Source organism: Equus caballus, chromosome 22, assembly GCF_041296265.1.
Source record: "Equus caballus isolate H_3958 breed thoroughbred chromosome 22, TB-T2T, whole genome shotgun sequence".
NCBI lineage: Eukaryota > Metazoa > Chordata > Mammalia > Perissodactyla > Equidae > Equus > Equus caballus.
The window spans coordinates 26686541-26705092 of record NC_091705.1 but is presented as its reverse complement, the minus strand read 5'-3'; the positions used below and the strand labels follow the sequence as shown (position 1 = coordinate 26705092).

Genomic DNA, 18552 nt, shown 5'->3' with positions numbered 1-18552 from the left:
GGAGCCATCAAATAGTTTTAAATAGAAGAGGGACATAACCAGATTTCTGACTTAGAATCATTACTCTGACAGCAGGGTGAAGAATAGATCGGAGAGAACCAGGAAGGATGTGAAACGGCCATGGATGCTACTGCACAAGTCCAAGCACCCAGTGTGTGCTCAATATTTATGGAAGTAAAGGACTCTAGACTCCTTTTTTTAGATGAGACCAGTATGCCTGAGCTGGGCAGTTTACAATCCACCTGCTCATCTTCTATCTTCTGTGATGCTCCCAACAGACCATTAACTCCCATTTTACAGGTGAGGAAGTTGAGGTTCAGAGGCAAAAGAAAATCACACAGCTATCAAGAGTGAAAGCCAGATCTGAATCCTGGCCTGTATGACAGGTATCAAGTCGAGTGCCGGGGAAGCTTCCCCACATTTGGGGAGAGGGGAGGGGCCGTACTCCCTTGTTCACGCAAGAATTATATTTATTGAGCACCTACTGAACTTCCTAGCGTGCTGGTAATGGGAAAAGTAGAGAAGGACTTAATAATAAAGGCTATCTTTATCACCATTAACGTTATTAGACACTATTTGTCAGGCTCTGTGTCAAGCGCTTTCCATGCCATCATTTCCTCTTCACAAAGCACTATTATTATTCCCATATTTCAGACGGGTAAACTGAAGCTTGGAGAGTTGACTCGCCCAAGGACACTCAGCCAGAGGGCTCCTATAGAGCCGTGAAGAGCTTCCGAAGTGGGGATAGAAGTGACTGACGATATCACAGTGCTAGGAAGCATACAGAGATCCACTGGACGCCGGTACTAACCGCTCTGCGTCCAAGTGAGCGGGCGCGCGCTCGGCCCCGCGCTCCCGGGGACGTTTGGTCACGTGACCCAGGGCCCCGCCCCCTGGATCCGCCCCGCCCCGCCCCTCCCGCGCTCCCTCCCTCTCTCCCTCCCTCCCCCTCCCTCCCCGGCCCGGTCCGGCCCATCCCCCTCCCCGCCGGCTCCCCGAGGCCCTGCCGGGTCGGGCTGCGGGCGGCCGGGTGCCGACGGCCGGACAGACGGGCGCACGCGAGGACGGACGGACAGACACACGGAGGGCCGCGGGCACGCACGGCCCCGGCCGGCTCTCCGAGGCCCGCCCGGGAGGGCTGGGGCCGCGCTCAGGTGAGGTGACGGCGACGCGGGCCCGTAAGGGGTGGGCCCGCCGGCCGTCCACGGTCTCAGCCTGGCTGGCTCCGCTGGAAGGAGGTGCCGCCCGGGCCCGGCGCGGGAAAATGGCGCCGGCCGACCGTGGAGCACGGCCCCAGTGCGGGCCCGGCCCGGAGCCGCCCCGCCCGCCGCGCTCGTGTCCCCGTCGCCATGTTGGGGAGCGGGCCCGGGGCCTGCGGGCGGGGGCGCTGGAGGGAGCCGGGGCCCGGCCAGGGTTGGGGAGGGTGCGGGACGCGGGGTCTGGGGCGCTGAGGGAGTGCAAGGCCGGCCGGGGTCTGCATGGGGTGGTGCTCCAGGCCCTAGGTACTGGCGGGAGCCGGACGTGGGGTCGTGGCGGGGGTCGCGGAGAAGGGACACTGGGTCCAAACGGAACCGTGATCTGGGTCCATGGGGCTGGGGGACCAGGACCTGGAGCTGGGTTAGGCAGTGGGCGGTGTTCAGGACCCCAAGGCAGGTAGGACCCGGAGGGGCGTGGGACCCACGCTCAAGCTGTCAGGGCTGGGACAGCTCTTTGGTGGTTGGGGGGAGGGTATTGATTAGAAATGGGGGCCCTTTAGGTACCGACGCAGGTATCAGATTGGGGCAGTCGTCGGAGTCGCAGGCTAGATTGCAAGTCCGTATAACTCCCAAGGGACTGAGGACATATGTGCCCCCAGGATCCTCCAGTCCCTACTGGGGACAGCAACAGAAAAAAGGAAGGCTTTGAAGAGGAGGAGGGAAAAGGGGGACTGAGGTTTGGATGCAGGAGCTGGTCAGCAAAAGGGGTGCAGAGAGTGGAACTGATTGGCAAGAAGAGAGAGCGCCTCCATCAACTTAGGGAGTTTGTGTGTCTTTAAAAGGAGGGACTGGGCTGTTTGTGGGCGGTGACCCAAGGTGTCTTCCCAGGAAGGGGACAGCCCACTGTTTTAAGAGCAGGGTCACCTGGGGAGGTCATCAGAAAGGCGTTGTTGAAGCCAGTAAGAATGATGAAGAGAAATAAATGTATAAAAACTACAAGGGTCTTAGAGATCATGTAACAATTTCAGATTGTGTAGTGATTTTGGTTGAGACCTAGAAAGGAAAAGTTGACTTTTCAAGATCTTACAAGTTAGTGGCAGAGCAGGTATTCTAACTCAGGTCTGCTGCCTCCTCATTCCATACACTGCCCTAGAGCAATTTGCTAACCGGAAAAAAGTGTTAAGAAGTCAAGCTTGGTAGCATATATCAAAGAACTATTAATTATTTTGTTTTTGTAATAAGTTTGTCAGTACAAAGACTAAGGGGGAAACAAAAAAGTATAGGTAACCAGCTATTTGATAATTTCTAGCTCACCTCCATTTGTGCAAAGAAATTATCTTCAGGACCCTTGTGACTTCTCACTTTCTAGAGTTTTAAAAGATGCCCCTTCTCTTCTAGGTGTTTACTATACAGCAAAGGGACACAAAAAGCTAGAGAGATAACAGTGTACAATGATAGAGACGCAAGATCTCTATCATGATCAAACTTTAATTGAAGTTTGATCATCATAGAGAAGAGTTCAAAGTTCATATGGGCTAATGGGAGAATTCTGAGGGAAACTGCAAATCAGTCATGATATAGTAGTTCCAGGACTCCCATATAATCAAAAAGGACTTTCAACAAAAAGGTTATGAGAACTTCATAGCAATAAGGTTCAGTATACAGTATATTCAATACGTATATGCCATACATATATACAGCAACATGATCCATTTGTTCTGGATCTTTCTAATGCAGGAAGGCCTAACCGTGTCTGTGCCATGGGGCCCTTTAGCATCTAGAGAAGCTTATGGGCCTCTCAGAATATTTTTAATTGTGTGAAACAAAATACACTGGATTACAAAGAAAACCAATTATATTGAAATACAGTTACCAAAATATACAAATTGTAATACAGTAATATAGACATACTTCTTTATCAGCACAATAAGAAATCAGATTTAGCGATGGGTCTAATAAGTACAATTTTAAAGATGCGATGAGCATAAATAATATTTTAAGATAATCTGCATCAACTGTAGTATAATATAAAGATATCTGTGATTATTGTGACAGAGTCACAGATACTGCTAATACTAGAATGGTTTGTTGCCTACATTCATATTTGAAGAAAATGGTAACTTTCAGTTAGAGGTTAGTGAAAATAAAGAGGTAATTTTTTTTCCAAGTTTATGGACCCCCTCTCCCCCACCCCGAATTCTGTGGACTCCTGTCTTTGAATCCCAGGTTAAGAAATCCTACTCCTACCGCCAAGCGTGTCTTCCATTTAACAGATATTTACTCTGCGCTAAGACATCTACTGCATGTCAAGTATTATGCTAGGATCTGGGGGTTCAAAGTCTTTATGGCAGGTTTCGCTTTGGATATTCAGTCTCATAAGAGACGTGGACATGTAAACAGTGATAGTTCAGGATGGAAAATGCCAAAGGAGAGTTATCAAGGGTTCTAAGGATACAGAGGTGGGCATGTCTTTGCTCTAGGAATGGGAAGGTTTTGTGAAGGGGTGACACTTGAGATGCATTCTGAAAGGCAGAGGAGTTTGCTAGGTGTAGATTGGAGAGAAGAGCTTTCCAGGTAAAGGCATGCATTTTCAGGGAATGTAATTGAATGTGACTGGAGCGTGTGTGTGTGCGTGCGCGCGTGAAAAGAGTGATCAGAGATGAGATTGGGAAGGTTGTGTGGAACCTGGTTGTGAAAGACCTTGCTAAGGAGTTTTGACTGAATCATTAACTGATAGGAAGGTATTCAAGGTTTTCAAGGAGTTGATGTATGGTGAGGTTTAGTTTTTAGTAGATAAATTGAAGTTCTTTGGAAGAAGGGTGGACTGGAGAGTAGGGACGAATTAATGAGGGCCTGAACTAAGGCAGAGGCTGTGACTATTGAACAGTTAGGCTTTTCAGGTATTAATATAACTGACATTGTGAATGATGAGAGAGAGAGAGGGAATTTTTTAGATTTCTAGTTTGGGATGGTAGCTGTCAAAGAAGTTTAACAAAAGTGAAAGGAAAATGTGAGAATTGTCACAGATAATAAAGGAGAAGATATTTTTTGGTAGAGTAATAGACTTTTGGAAACCATTGCAATACTGTCAAGTGTGGTATAGTTTTTGCTTAAGGAAATCAGAGGTAAGTATCAGCAGACATAAAAGGTAGGGAAAGACCTGGAAAGTATTCCTAGAGTGTAGGAAAAGTCATAACTATGTAACGTTTGGATACTATGGCCATGAGTCAAATCTGGCCCACCCCCTATTTATGTAAATAAAGTTTTATTGCAACACAGGTACACTCATTCATTTACATCTTGTCTTTGGCTCTTTTCTTTCTACTAATGGCAGAGTTGAGTAGTTGTGACAGAGAATATGTAGCTCATAAAACTGGAAATATTTACTATCTGGCCCTTTACCAAAAACATTTGCCAATTGATCATCTATGTGTCTGAATATTGGATGTTTGGCTTCTGATTTACCGTCCAGTTCCAACATGATAGAGAATAATCATCTTGACTCTGTCCTAGCTGGGTCCCGCATGCTGTATGCACCTGCAACATGACATAGACCCCTGAATATTTTATGTTGGTCAGTGATGCCAAGATCTACTGTTCTGGGGTCTGCTGTGTGGCACCTGTGGTAAGGCCAGGTTTTCACAGCTTAGACCGTGCTGGGGCTTGTTTTGCCATTTTTCTTTTGGGTTGTTTTTTCCCAAAGATTTCTTTATTTTCAGATTATTAATCCTTTATTGGTTATACGTATATACAGATATTTCCCAGTTTGTTGCTAATCTTTTTAATTTCTTTGTCTTTTGTTGAAAAGAAGTTTTGAATTTTAATAAAGTGAAATTTATCAAGCTTCTCCCCCAGGATTTTGAAGTTATTCTTTATATTATCTTCTTGAATCTCTACTTCTTTGCCTTTGATGTTTAGATCTCTAATCTATCTAGAATTGACTCTTGTGTCTGGTGAGAGGTAAGGTCCCATTTTATTTTTTTCCTATGTATAATTAACTATCCCAGTACCGTTTATTGAATGGCATTTATTTTCAAGTTGTGAGTTCTTTCTGGTGGAGTCTATCGAAGGTGCCGATTCCAGGTCTGCTCCTTGCTAATTGTGTGACCTTGGACAAGTTCCATAACCGTTTTGTGCCTCAGTTTCCTCATCTTTAAAATAAAAATAATAATATCTATCTCATAGAGTTGTTGCGAGGATTGAGTTAATTCATCTAACTTGAGTAAAAGAGTGTGGCACCTAGAAAATGCTCAATAATGTCAGCTGTTATTTAGCACTCTTGTTCATTTCTGATTCTCAGCACGAGGCACAAAGTAGAGGCTCAGTATGGTCAACACAACTGTAGAGTTAATTTGGTTTTCAGGTCAAAACAGATTGATTGAGAGCTAGGCTAAGTGTTGCAGGAGATGCTTCCAAGTTGCTGCTTGATTTTAGATGCTGCCTTAGACTGTCTGCTGCAGTGGAACTCCTTCCACCCCATCACTTCTTTTGCAGAGAACTTCTGTAGCAAAGGATGCAAACTGGCAGCCTGTAGTTGGATTTGACCTGCAGACATGTTTTGTTTGGCTCAGACAATATTTTTAATGTCTTAAAAGTTTACACAAATTTCTGAGTTTCTCACTTACTGTGAAATATTGGAAGATCTGTCAACACCAAGCCCATATTCTCTCATAGCAGTACAATAGCTTTTAGCTGGGATGTGTGCTTCCTAGTTCTCTGTGTGGTTCTCACTACTCTCTTGCTTCGCTTATTTACTTTTGTTGCCCTATAGGCATTTGATTTTCTGGTTCTTACTTTACTGAGGTTTTAAATATTATCTCTCCTAAACCAGTATCTCTCCTAAACCAATCTCTCTTTTAAACCATTTTTAAAAAATAGGATTTTCTTTTTATTTATTTATTTTTTAAGTTTATTGCTGAGGAAGATTTGCCCTGAGCTAACATGTTGTGCCAGTCTTCCTCTATTTTGTGTGTGGGTCACTGCCACAGCATGGCTGCCAACGAGTGGTGTCAGTCCACGCCAGGGAGTTGAACCTGGGCTGTCAAGTAGACATATTGGGATAGGGTCAAGATAGCCAGAAATTGACAGATGAGTTTATAAGCAGGTAAAAACTAAAATTTATTTCTAAGGCTGAGTCATAGTTGATTATAATGAATAAAATGATAATTGAAATTAAAACATGAGACGAAATTCAGTTCAGATCACTGAAGATTTAGGCATCTACTATGTGCTGGGACATTAGAAGTTACCACATTGGTGATAGAAACAAAAACTAGTTGGCCAGCCTTATGAAATATTACAGAAGAGGTCTTTTTACGTGTGATTTAGAGCTATTCTCCAAGAGAGTAGTTGAGAGAGAGGAAATATAGGAATTCATTCATTTGTCATATATTTGTTGGGACCTACTATGTACATTGGGCTAGAACTCTACAGGATACAAAGATGAATCTAGCCAGGGTTTAAGTGTCATGTGAGGTATATGTAATGTGTGATGGAGCTGAGATATCAGAGAATGGTACCTGAAAGAGGTGACCATTGAGTGGGGCTGCCAAAAATAGTTAGGATCTTAATACTTAGAGATGAGGCAGTATTTTCCAGCTGAGTGAAAGCATGATTGTACAGGTGGGTGTTTAGGAGATAGTAGAGTCCATTTTGGCTGGAGAACAGGATTGTTACAAGGCGGTTGTTGGAATTAAGGCTAGAAATAGAGATTGAACAACAACAGCAATAATAATTATTGTAGTAGCTCACATTTTTTGCCTGCATACTATTTGCCAGATAATGTGCCAAGTATTTTATAAGTAGTATTTCATTTAATCCTTACAACAACCCTGTGAGATAGGCACTATTTTTTAAAAATAGGATTATTTATTTATTTATTGCTGAGGAAGATTTGCCCTGAGCTAACACCTGTGCCAATCTTCCTCTATTTTGTATGTGGGTCGCTGCCACAACATGGCTGCCAATGAATGGTGTAGGTCCATGCCTGGAAAGTGAACCTGGGCTGCTGAAGTGGAGTATGCCAAAGACTTAACCCCTAGGCCATGGGCCCAGCCCCTATCCCTTCTCTCTTTTTTTTTTTTTGCAGGGAAAGATTTGCCCTAAGCTAACATCTGTTGCCAATCTTCTTCCTTTCTCTTCTTTTTCTTCCCTCAAAAGCCCCAGTACATAGTTGTGTATAGTTGTAAATTCTTGTAGTTCTTCTATGTGAGCTGCTGCCACAGCATGGCTACTGACAGACGAGTGGTATGATTCCACACCTGGGAACCGAACCCGGGCCACTGAAGTGGAGCATGCTAAACTTTAACTGCGAGGCCATCAGGGCTGCCTCTTTATTTTTTATCCCTTTTTATAGATAAAGAAACTGAGGAATAGAGCTAACGATAATGGAGAAAGAGTTTGAGTCCAGGCAGTCTAATTCCAAACCCTGTGTTCTTAGTCTCTGCATACTGTAAAACTGAATCATGGAAGACTTTGAATTCTTTTTATTTCCAAGCTGGGAAGTTTGGACTTGATTGACTAAGTAATGAGGAGTCATCAAAAGTTTTTAGCCTTATGGTGACATAATGAGAGCTATACATTAAGAAAGTAAGCCTGCTCATGAAGTGTAAGAACAACATGGGAAGAAAGGAGAGACATGGAGCTAGTTTACTCTCCTTCCTCACTATATTGAGTGCTCCTTCAGGGCTGGGCCTGTGTCTGTCACTTTCTTCTTCCCTTTGGCTTCAATGTCTACCTATTGTGTTGTCTGGCACATTTATTATGTTTTTTAATTTTAATCTTTTTTTACTTCACCTTGTTCTAGAAAGGACTTAGGTGGCTGCCTAGGAGCTCAGTAAACATTTGCTGAGTTAATTAATAAATGATTAGGGGTATATAGAGATATGTACATAAAGGGAGTACTATGGCTTTGTTGAAGGGAGTAATGCAGCCCTAGAATTTGGTAATAAGCTATATTTTATATATAAATCCTATAAAGCAAAAGACCAGAACCGCGTCTTCTTTATCTTCTGAAGAGTTGTATATTCTATGTCAGTTAGAATATTAATGATCAGTTAATATTAACTATGTTAGTTAAAAAGCCAAACTCATAGAAAGAGAGAATAGATTGGTGGTTGCCAGGATCTGGGAGGTAGGCGAAATGGGGAGATGTTGGTCAGAGGGTATAAACTTCCAGTTATAAGATGAATAAGTTCTAAGGTTCTAATGTACAGCATGGTGACTAGTTAACAATACTGTATTATATACTTGAAAGTTGCTGGGAGAGTAAATCTTAAATGTTCTCATCACATACACACAAAAATGGTAATTGTATGAGGTGATGGATATGTTAACTAACTTTATTGTGGTAATCACTTTGCGATATATTTGCATATCCATCTTGTTGTACACCTTAAACTTACACAATGTTATATGTCAATTATATCTCAATAAAGCTGGAAAAAAACTATTTCAGTTAATAATATTAATGAACACCAAATTCAGAGGGCGTTCATACTTTAAATAGGTATTTAGGTTTGTATTTAGCATTAACCAGCTGCAAACTCCCCCCCAGAACACACACAGAGGCCACAAAAGTTCCCATTCATCAGCTCCTTTACTGATATTGAACCTGTTTAATATTAGTTCCGTAGTACCATTTATGTACATTTTCTAAAGACCAGACAGCAGCAGTCTTTCACAGGAAGAAATAGTTGCAAATTTGTGAATCAGGTTCCTGTTTTGGATTTTACTCAGGGAAATTGTTCATTAGGTTAAGTCCCTTACCATAATTTTAAATGTTATGTGGAAATAAGGCTGTGTCCCTTCTATAATATATAGAATTAAGAAATTCAAACACTTGTAGAAATTCAAAGACACTGTGGTTAACTGCTGTATACCAGTAAAGGTGGGAAGAGTTTTAGGTAAACAAGGATCTGACTACACTTAATAAGAGACAGACCAATAGACCCTAAATAATGAATTTGTTAAATAAACATTCTTCCCCATTGTGGATATTAGTTAACAGCAGTACTGTTTGTGTATATACAAACACGCATATATCACTGTGAAATATATTGCTGTAACTAGTATAAGTAAATTTGAATCTAGGAATGCTTCCTAAAGAAAATGAGCCTTCAACTGAGTTCTTTTAGGTTGTGTGTAACTCTTCAGTGGGTGTGGAGATGACTCATTCAGAAGCATGCAGATTGGAATAATTAAGTATGGAGAAAACTTTGATTATTATAGTCAGTGTATGTTGACTGCCTACCAGTGTTGAGAGGTCTGTACAGTTGGTGAGTAATTAGTTTCTGCCTTTCAGGAAACGAATTCATCTGGGGAAGTGATGTGAACATAAATAAAAAGAGGGAAAACTGTCTTTTAAATGAGATAGTGCTATGGGAATTTAGAAGAGAGATCACTTCCACTTGGAGGATCAGGGAAGGCTTCATGGAAAATATGGTGTGTTACGTTCCTAGAGCTGCTGTAACAAACTACTGCAAACTGGGTGACTTAAAACAAAATTTATTCTCTCACAGTTCTTGAGTCTAGAACCTGAATTCAAGGTGTCAGCAGGCCTGTATTCTTTCTGAGACTTTGGGTAGAATCCTTCCTTGCCTCTTTCTAGCTTCCACCAGTTCTTGGCATTTCTTGGTTTGCAGCTGCATCACTCCAGTCTCTGCCTCTGTTGTCGCAAAGCAGTCTCCCTGTGTATCTCAGTGTACAAATTTGCCTGTTCTTCTGACACCAGTCATGTTGGATTCAGGGTCTACCCCACTTAAGATGAGTTAAGACCTCATCTTACCTAATTACATCTGCAGTGACCCTATTTCCAAATCAGGTCACATTCTGTGATACTGGGGGTTAAGACTTTTGGGGGACACAGTTCAACCCATAACAGGTGGCATGATACAGAAATGATACAGAGGTATTAAATTAGAATTTACTAAATAAAAGGAAAGATAAGATTGCAACGAATTAAGTTGAGAGAAGAACCAAGGGAATCATGGACGTAAGGAAAGCATAAGGAATGAAATAGTGAGAAGTCTGGTTTGCTGTCATGCACAAGAGTTGTGGGGAGATAACGGCCAGAGTAGTTTGTTGGGGCCCTATGTGCCAGAACTAGGACATTTAAGTGTTGCTGAGTGGGTAGTGTGTGGAAACAGGATGGCACTGCAGAATTTCGAAATGGTGGATAACTAATTCAAGCTTTAGGGAGATTCTGTGATTAGTTGATCATGGATAAGTAGACACCCTGAAGAAAACAGTTGGTCGATGATTTAACACACCCAGCTTCCCTCATTTGCCTATGCCAGTAACTTTTCACCAGTCAAGAAATCCTTCTTATATAAAAAAAACCAAAACTCCACAACAACAAACTTTGTGGGTTTTATTAGCTTCTTGGTGAGTCATCTGTGGCGTTGAGATCGAGCAACTTTTCATGGTCTCTATTCCAAAGCCTCTCCATGGATTTCAGTAGTAATAATCATATTATTCTTCATTTTCTTTCATATCTTTCTCCAGAATCACCTCTTTTCCATCCTATTTTTTACCCCTTGGTTTTTCTCTGAACTCTGATTTCAGTTTCTTTTTGAAACATCTGACTAATGGAAAGAATTGAGGAAGATTATGCACTGTCTAAGCCAATGACATGTTCTTTTTCTGTGTCCTTTTAATGATGGTTATGTTGACTTTTGTCCACAATAGGACTATATGCAAATTGTGAATACTCACTCAAATTGTGGTCAACGGTAGTCCTCAGGTGCTTTTCCTTATTTGTGCCTAGGCACTTCTTCCTCATTCTATATTTGCATTGTTCATATTTTCTCTAAGAGCGTATGTCCTCATGAAATGTTTTAAATTGTATTTAAATATTACAGAGAAATAAACACCTAACTTCCTAGTCATTATCATATGCTTATAATCTTTACAAGTTTAATTCATACAATTTTTTGTATCCTTTTCAAATGGCAATATATTGACGCACTTTTCCACTTGTCTGTATAGTTATCATTTTTAATGAATGCATAGTGACCAAAGTTTAAATACTCTAGTATTTGGCATTTGGGTGATTTCCAGTTTGTTTTTATTTTTGGTTTGCAATTCTAAGTTATACCGCTATGACATCTTTTTATAAATTTCTCCCCCAACTGTTTCTTAGAATATATTGCCTAAAATGATTCAGTTAGGTCTGAGGGTATCACTTTTTAGCCATGTTGTGTTTTTAGAACAACTACTAGTTTATATTCCCACTAGCCAGTAGTTAATGTTGGATTTTATAATTTTTTTCTTCCATTTTAATAGTGGTACCTCACGGTTTTATGGATTTTTTTGATATTTTTAATGTTTTATTATGAAAAATTTTGAACATATCCCAAAAAAGCCCCCAGAAACAGTACAGTGAACACCCTTATGCCCACCATCTATATTCATCATGTTGCCATTGCTTAGTAATATACTTATTATGTTAAACCTTTTCAAAATAAAGACATCATGATACTATGCCTTTAAATACTTTAGCATGCATCTCTTACACATAAGGAGGTTCTCCTTTATAATCATAATGCCATTATCACATCTAACAGAATTATCAATAATTGCTTGATATTATCTAACATTAAGTGGTGTATTTAAGTTTTCCAGTTGTCTCCAAGATGACTTTTATAGCTGACTTGTTTGAAGTGGAATCAAATTAAGGACCATGCGTTGCATTTGCATGTTATTATTTTTATGGTCTTTTTAACCTAGAACAATTTTCATGTCTACTCCCTCACCTTTTTTTTCCCATGGCATTGATTTGTTTAAACCAGAGCAGTTTGTTTGGTTGGTTTTTGGTGAGGTAGATTCACCCTGAGCTAACATCCATTGCCAATCTTCTTCTTTTTTTTGCTTGAGGAAGATTAGCCGTGAGCTAACATCTGTGCCATTGTTCCTCCATTTTTTGTATGTGGGATGCCTCCACAGCATGGCTGATGAGTGGACTAGGTCCACCTGGGATTCAAACCTGCAAACCCAGGCCACCAAAGCAGAGCTCGTGGAACTTTAACCACTCAGCCATGGAATGGCCCCTAGAGTAGTTTTCTTGTTGAATAGCCCAGATTCTGGATTTATCTGATTGTTTTATTCCTTGTATGTCCCTAAACTGGAAGGTTGAAAGACTTGATTAGATTCTAAAGAATTAGATTGTAAAGGCTTGATTAGATTCTAGTTAAACATTTGGGCAAAAGTACTTATTCTTCACATTGCCTCATATCACGAGGTACATAAATGTCTGGTTGTCTCAATATTGGTGATAACTTCGATCACAGGGTTAAGATTATGACTGCCAGATCTCTCCATAGTGAAGTTGCATTTTTTTTACTTTGTGACTAGCAAATATGTTTTTTATTCTTATCAGTGGTGAGCATTTTTTTCAATCTTGTTTAAACTAATTTGCATATCATTTGATAATTTGTTCAGTGTAAATTTGGTATTTTCCTTTTAAGTTTGTACTATGCATTTAAAAATTTTATGTGTAACAAAGAATGCTGCATTGTTATAAAAGATAAATTTCAAGTTTCAAAATATAGGTAAAATCAAATATAATTTTACCAAAAAAAGATACAGATTGAGAATATATAATGGGGGAATTTGACAGAATTTCATGATGAGTTGTATTTGCTTTTTTAAAAAACCATTCTAAGCAGATAAGCCTAAAAAACATAGAACAGTTGAATCAAAAACTTCTTTTATTTTTCTTTTTGAAGTAGAGGTAAATATTGAATTCGTAGAAGTTGTTTTACATGCCCACATAAAAAGCACCCAGGGGCCGGCCTGGTAACGCAGTGATTTAGTTTGCACCTTTTGCTTCTCGGCGGCCTGGAGTTCTCCGGTTTGGATCCTGGGTGCGGACATGGCACCGCTTGGCACACCATGCTGTGGTAGGCGTCCCACATATAAAGTAGAGGAAGATGGGCACAGACGTTAGCTCAGGGCCAGTCTTCCTCAGCAAAAAGAGGAGGATTGGCAGCAGATGTTAGCTCAGGGCTAATCTTCCTCAAAAAAAAAAGCACCCAGAATTTATTTTTATTCCTTGTCCTCTGAATGTTTCTGGCTGTCTTTTATACACCAATTCTTTATTAATTTTAAATAACTTAGTTTTTCTGTCATTCTTGGTATAGATTTTTTTCTTATTCCATTTCTTTTCTGTTCTAGTATACTCAGATAGATTTTCCTTTCAAACCACAAAAGCAGTACAGGCTAATGGAAATAAGTTGACCATCATTTGAGGTGCATGCAGAAAAGCCAACCATCTCCTCCTCTCCAGTTCCTATCCTCCAAACTACCCAAATGTAATAGCTTAGTGTGATTTTTCCATATTTTTCTCTATGCTCTTAGAAACGCAGATGTACATAGTGATTTATTTTCTGTGTTTTATGATTCTCATGATGCCATACACATTATTCTACAACTTCTGTTTTTTTACTTTATAGGGTATCATATGTTTTCTTCTATATCATTAAACAGATATCTAATTCAGTTTTTTTCTTGCTGCATAATAGTCCATTTACATAGGTTTCTCTCACTGGGCATTCAGGCTGTTTCTGATTTTTTTTCCCCCGTTACAAACAGTAACATCCTTGTGCATATACCTTTAAGAAATAGAGCTTTTACTTCTGTAGGATATATTCCCAAATATGGATTAAAAGATAAGCTTATTTCAGTATTATGAACTGCCAGGTTGTTTTCCATAAAGGTTGTTGCAGTTCTTATTCCCACTGGCACTGGATAATAGGCATCTTTTTAGTTTTTGCCAATCAGCTAGGTGAAAAGTGTTTTCTTATTTTAATTTTCATTTCCTTGACCATTAATAAGTTGCATACATTCATTGGATATTTGCATTCCCTATTCTGCAAATCGACTTTTCTAATCCTTTACTTATTTTTCTCTTGGGTTGTTAATTTTTTACTTTTTAATCAATTTGTAGGTGCTTTTGTGTATTTGGGATATTAACCGCTTTTTTGTCTCATGGTGCAAATGTATTTTCCCAATCTATCGTTTGGCTTTTGACTTTGCGGTTTCTTTTGACATATAGACTATTTCAATTATTTTTTTGCTGAGGAAGATTCACCCTGAGCTAACATGTGTGCCAGTCTTCCTCTATTTTGTATGTGGGTTGTTGCCACAGCATGGCTTGACAAGTGGCATAGGTCCATGCTCAGGAACTGAATCCAGGCCGCTGGAGCGGAGTGTACCAAACTTTACCACTAGGCCACAGGCCGGCTCAAGACTATTTTAATTTTCATCTAATCATGTCTGTTGATCTTTTTCTTTATGACTTCTGGGTTCATGTCTTGCTTATCACCACCCCACTGAAGTTAATAATTCTTCTAAGTTTTATTTCTTTATTTTGTTTTATTGTTATTAATTTTAACCTTAGTTTTGTTTTCTCTTTTTTTGCAATTTGGGCAGAGACTTATGTATTTATTTTTTTAATGTAAGTGAACTTGTTTATCTTGCCATTGAATTTCCTCTTCTGATCAAAAAATTCTCTCTTCATTGTTTGGGGATAAGCATAGTATTAGATTTTCTAATTTTTAAATAATCTCTTTTGAACTTTGAAGAAAGTGCATTTTTAGTTGTTTTAAGTAAGTTTGAATGCTATACCTGTGTTTGAAAATATTAGTGTATTCACCTAATACAGTTCTGTCTGCAGGTTTCCTAAATGTATTCATCGTGTTCATCAGTAATGGTGAATGGTGGCTACAGGACTTGAAAGCTGGTCTTAGGACTTCAGTGTTTGATTTAAAAAGTGACAATTATAAGTGCATAAAGCAAAAAAAAAGAAAACCTGCCAACACTGTCATTATGAATATATTAAGACCATGCAGAAGAAGAAACACTCGCAGACTCTTAGAATGATGATCCAAGGACTTCTCTAACTTACAGCCCAGATGTCACGATTTAACTCTTGTTGGAAGCTTAATAGAGGAAGAAAGCCATTGTTCTTTAAATTTGTCTTCCATCATTGTCTTATTGCAAGACAACATTCATTATCATTATATAACATACTTTTCTAGTGCTTTTAAAATGAAGTATTTAATTTGCAAAGAAGTGTCACATATGAAATGAAAGACTTCCCTAACACTAAGAAGCTTTGAACAAATTATTCGCTCGGGCCTTAATTTTTCTATCTTTTCCATGAGAGTATTGGACCAGATGATTTCCAGGGGCTTTAGTTCTTACTCTGCTCAGATTCTCATCCTTATTTTTAGGGGATTTTTTGTTGATCCCTAGATTGTAGGATTTGGTCAACTTCTCAATGTCATTTGTATATTTAGAGCATGGATTAAAAGACTGGTACTCCAAACTTTGTATTGCTTTTTGACTGTAGCTTGATTATGATTGAAAGAACATGGTCGTGTTCATAATTAGAACATGATGTATAAAGTAGTTTTTCTCTACATTTGACTTTATCCACCTACCGTGTGGTATCTAACAAGATGGAAAAAATCTCGTGGAGCTTCTGATTTACTCTGTTGGTTTATAATGTGCTAGATTACATTATTAACTCTATATATCTGTGTTAGAATGAGTAGTTTTAAGAATCTCAAATTTCATGGGCCGGCCCGGTGGCCCAGTGGTTAAGTTCGCACATTCTGCTTCTCAGCGGCCCGGGGTTTGCCAGTTCGATCCTGGGTGCAGACATGGCACTGCTTGGCAAAAGCCATGCTGTGGTAGGCGTCCCACATATAAAGGTAGAGGAAGATGGGGATGGATGTTAGCTCAGGGCCAGTCTTCCTCAGCAAAAAGAGGAGGATCAGCAGTAGTTAGCTCAGGGCTAATCTTCCTTAAAAAAAATAATAATCATCTCAAATTTCATATTTCATTAATTAATCTTTTGTTTCTTATACTAAAATGTCAGGGTTGAAATTTAAAAGTTAATGTTAATATTCTGTAGTCTCTTAAATTGTCTGTTATCCCTACCAAGAGCAAACCAGGGCTGTTACAGTATTGAAATGCCAAGCTCCTTGACAGGCATTCTCTTGATTCTTTCAGGGCACTAAGTTTCTGTGATTTGCCTGCAGGTTTGCATAAATTTTCCCTTGGAGCCCTGGACTTGGGAACAGGAAGCATGTAATACTTTTATAAGAACCTCATGAGAGAGTGTAGGGAGGATGGAATTGATTCCTATGTTAGTCGTGCCATGACAGTGGTCTTTGACAGTTCATATTTAGCTGTTTATTCACTTTTAAATGCCTTGTAAATTATCCTGAAACATTTAAGGCTATATGGTTAAAACGCCAACTTAATTTTTTAAGTTCTGTATGATTTAGGCATTCATGAAAATGTTATTTAAATTACCCATTCCACAAATTTTTTGTTTCTTATGTAGTAACCTTAGGAGCAGGAAAGTGCATAGCAGAGTGCCTGGTACAAAGTAGGCAGTTGGTAAAGAGTGGTTGAACAAATGCATCCATTGAAAGTATTCAAATTACAGGAGATTAGAAATTATGAGGGACTTCTATACACATATTTTCCATTTTAAAAAAAACTGATGCAAAAGATTCTCAGGGTGATGGTAAAGTATTGAGAATGTTATTATTAGCTGTCTTTGGAGGAAGAGGTTTTGCACCTAGACAATAAATCTAGGAGATTTGTCTGTGGCACAAGCTGAAAAATAAGCTTGTGCTTTTGAGGCAGATACCATAGGAATTCTAGGATTCTTGTTTTACAAAGCTGCTTAAAACATTTCAATAGAGGTAAAGTGAAAGCATATAGAATAATAATTAAATTTCTTGATAAATAGTCCTTGAGTTTTCTTAAACCGAGAAGGTGCCTGAGATTTTATTTAGCTCTGGCTTTTAGTGATTCATCCTCTTATTTTATAATTTAGGAATCTTAGGCCAGAGAGATTGTGTCCTGCCCCAAATCATACAACATCTTTATTGGAAGATCATGACTAGAACTGAGGGTATACTCACCCTGCCATGTTCAGCCTAGCTCTCTTTCCATTCTGTCACCCTGTGTTTTGTTATCACAAATAATGCTAGTCTATTCTCAGGATGTACTCAGTTGATTTTACTGCTCGTCATTTGACATTTGTCTGTATTGAAAACATTATAAAAAATGGATACCAAAGTTAGGGAATCTTTGCATGGACATTAGGCTTTATTTAATTTCCTTATGTGGATGATGCAGCAGCTGCAATGGTGCACAGTTGTGAACCCAGGACATCTGTGTTTTCCATTTATTTGTTTGCTTTTTTGTTTTTTGCAGTTGTCGTTTGTAATAAAATTTTTTTCAGAGTATAAGTAGGAGAGTAAATGTTAAAAAATATAATATTAGCATATTTACAGTTTTATTACAGGAAGAGTACGAAAGTGACAGGAAGGACTAAGTCTATAGCTAACTATACGTGTGACCTAGGGCAAATCTTGTAACCTCGGTGGAACTCTGTTTCTGCTCCCTACTTAATTAGAATCCTTCAGGGGTTCTGCCTAGGACACATATATCTGTTTTTTAATATTTGTCAATTGGAGTATAACACACATTATGCAAAGTGCACAAGTCATAAAGATAATGAGTTATAAAATGAACACCCTGTGTAACCACTTCTAATGTATTTTGAAAAAGCTTCCTTAGTGATTATCATAAGCTTTCCTTGTTAAAAAAAACCACTGGGTTTAAGACTAGATAATCTCATGTCTTTTACAACTCTTTCTAGAGTGAAATTAGCAGAAAGAAAGGTAGAGAGGACAAATTTGGCCAGTCACAAAAATTTACTTCGAATAAGTTTATTGAGGTAATATATCTAGTCTTTTCTTCTGATGTTTCTCTTCTTCCTTTTTGCCCTTTTTCCTTTCTGCTTAGGTGCTGGATGGAATGGAGAGGGGTCCTACTGAGCTTCTAACTCTTTTCTGAGAGTGGTCAGAGTTCTTAAACAGGTCTGTTGATTCTGTAGAATACAAATGCAAATTTGATTTGTAAAAGACTTAGTTTCAACTTAAGCAAAGGATTGAATTAGAAATAGACTTTACTTTTTAAGAAAAAAGGCATTTTGATCTCACTGTCCATAGGACATTTTACTTTGGCAAACTGCATTTGGCATGTGGATTGGACCCAAAGCGACTGAATTAAATAAGATCTGCTCAATAGAAAAGCAGTTGAGTCATGTCTTTATCAGTTATATTGGATATATGTAATATGGAAGAATTCTTTATTGGTCACATGGAAAGTACCAATAAAAGATGAAAAGGTGAATATCTCAGTTGTCCATGATCCTGGAGAGTAATGGAGGCATGGATAAATCCAAGAAGGAAAATAATTATTTGGCCCACTTTCTGATGTTCTCAGAATTCAGAACATTGGGAAAAAAACAAAGCTACCTTGCAAG

The 18552-nt window shown here is 39.1% G+C and overlaps 1 protein-coding gene across 33 annotated transcripts in view; it reads left to right on the top strand.

Moving 5' to 3' along the window:
• The first annotated feature begins 880 nt into the window (after positions 1–880).
• Positions 881–18552, top strand: part of NCOA6 (nuclear receptor coactivator 6) — a 102952-nt gene continuing 85280 nt past the window's right edge. For 7 of the 33 annotated variants that reach the window (XM_070247355.1, XM_070247358.1, XM_070247353.1 and 4 more), the window contains exon 1: positions 960–1154. The gene's annotated coding sequence lies outside the window, so the exon portion shown is untranslated. Of the gene's footprint in view, positions 1160–18029; positions 18104–18552 lie in introns of all 33 variants that reach the window. The other 26 variants (XM_023626402.2, XM_023626401.2, XM_023626404.2 and 23 more) reach the window with 16 other exon arrangements.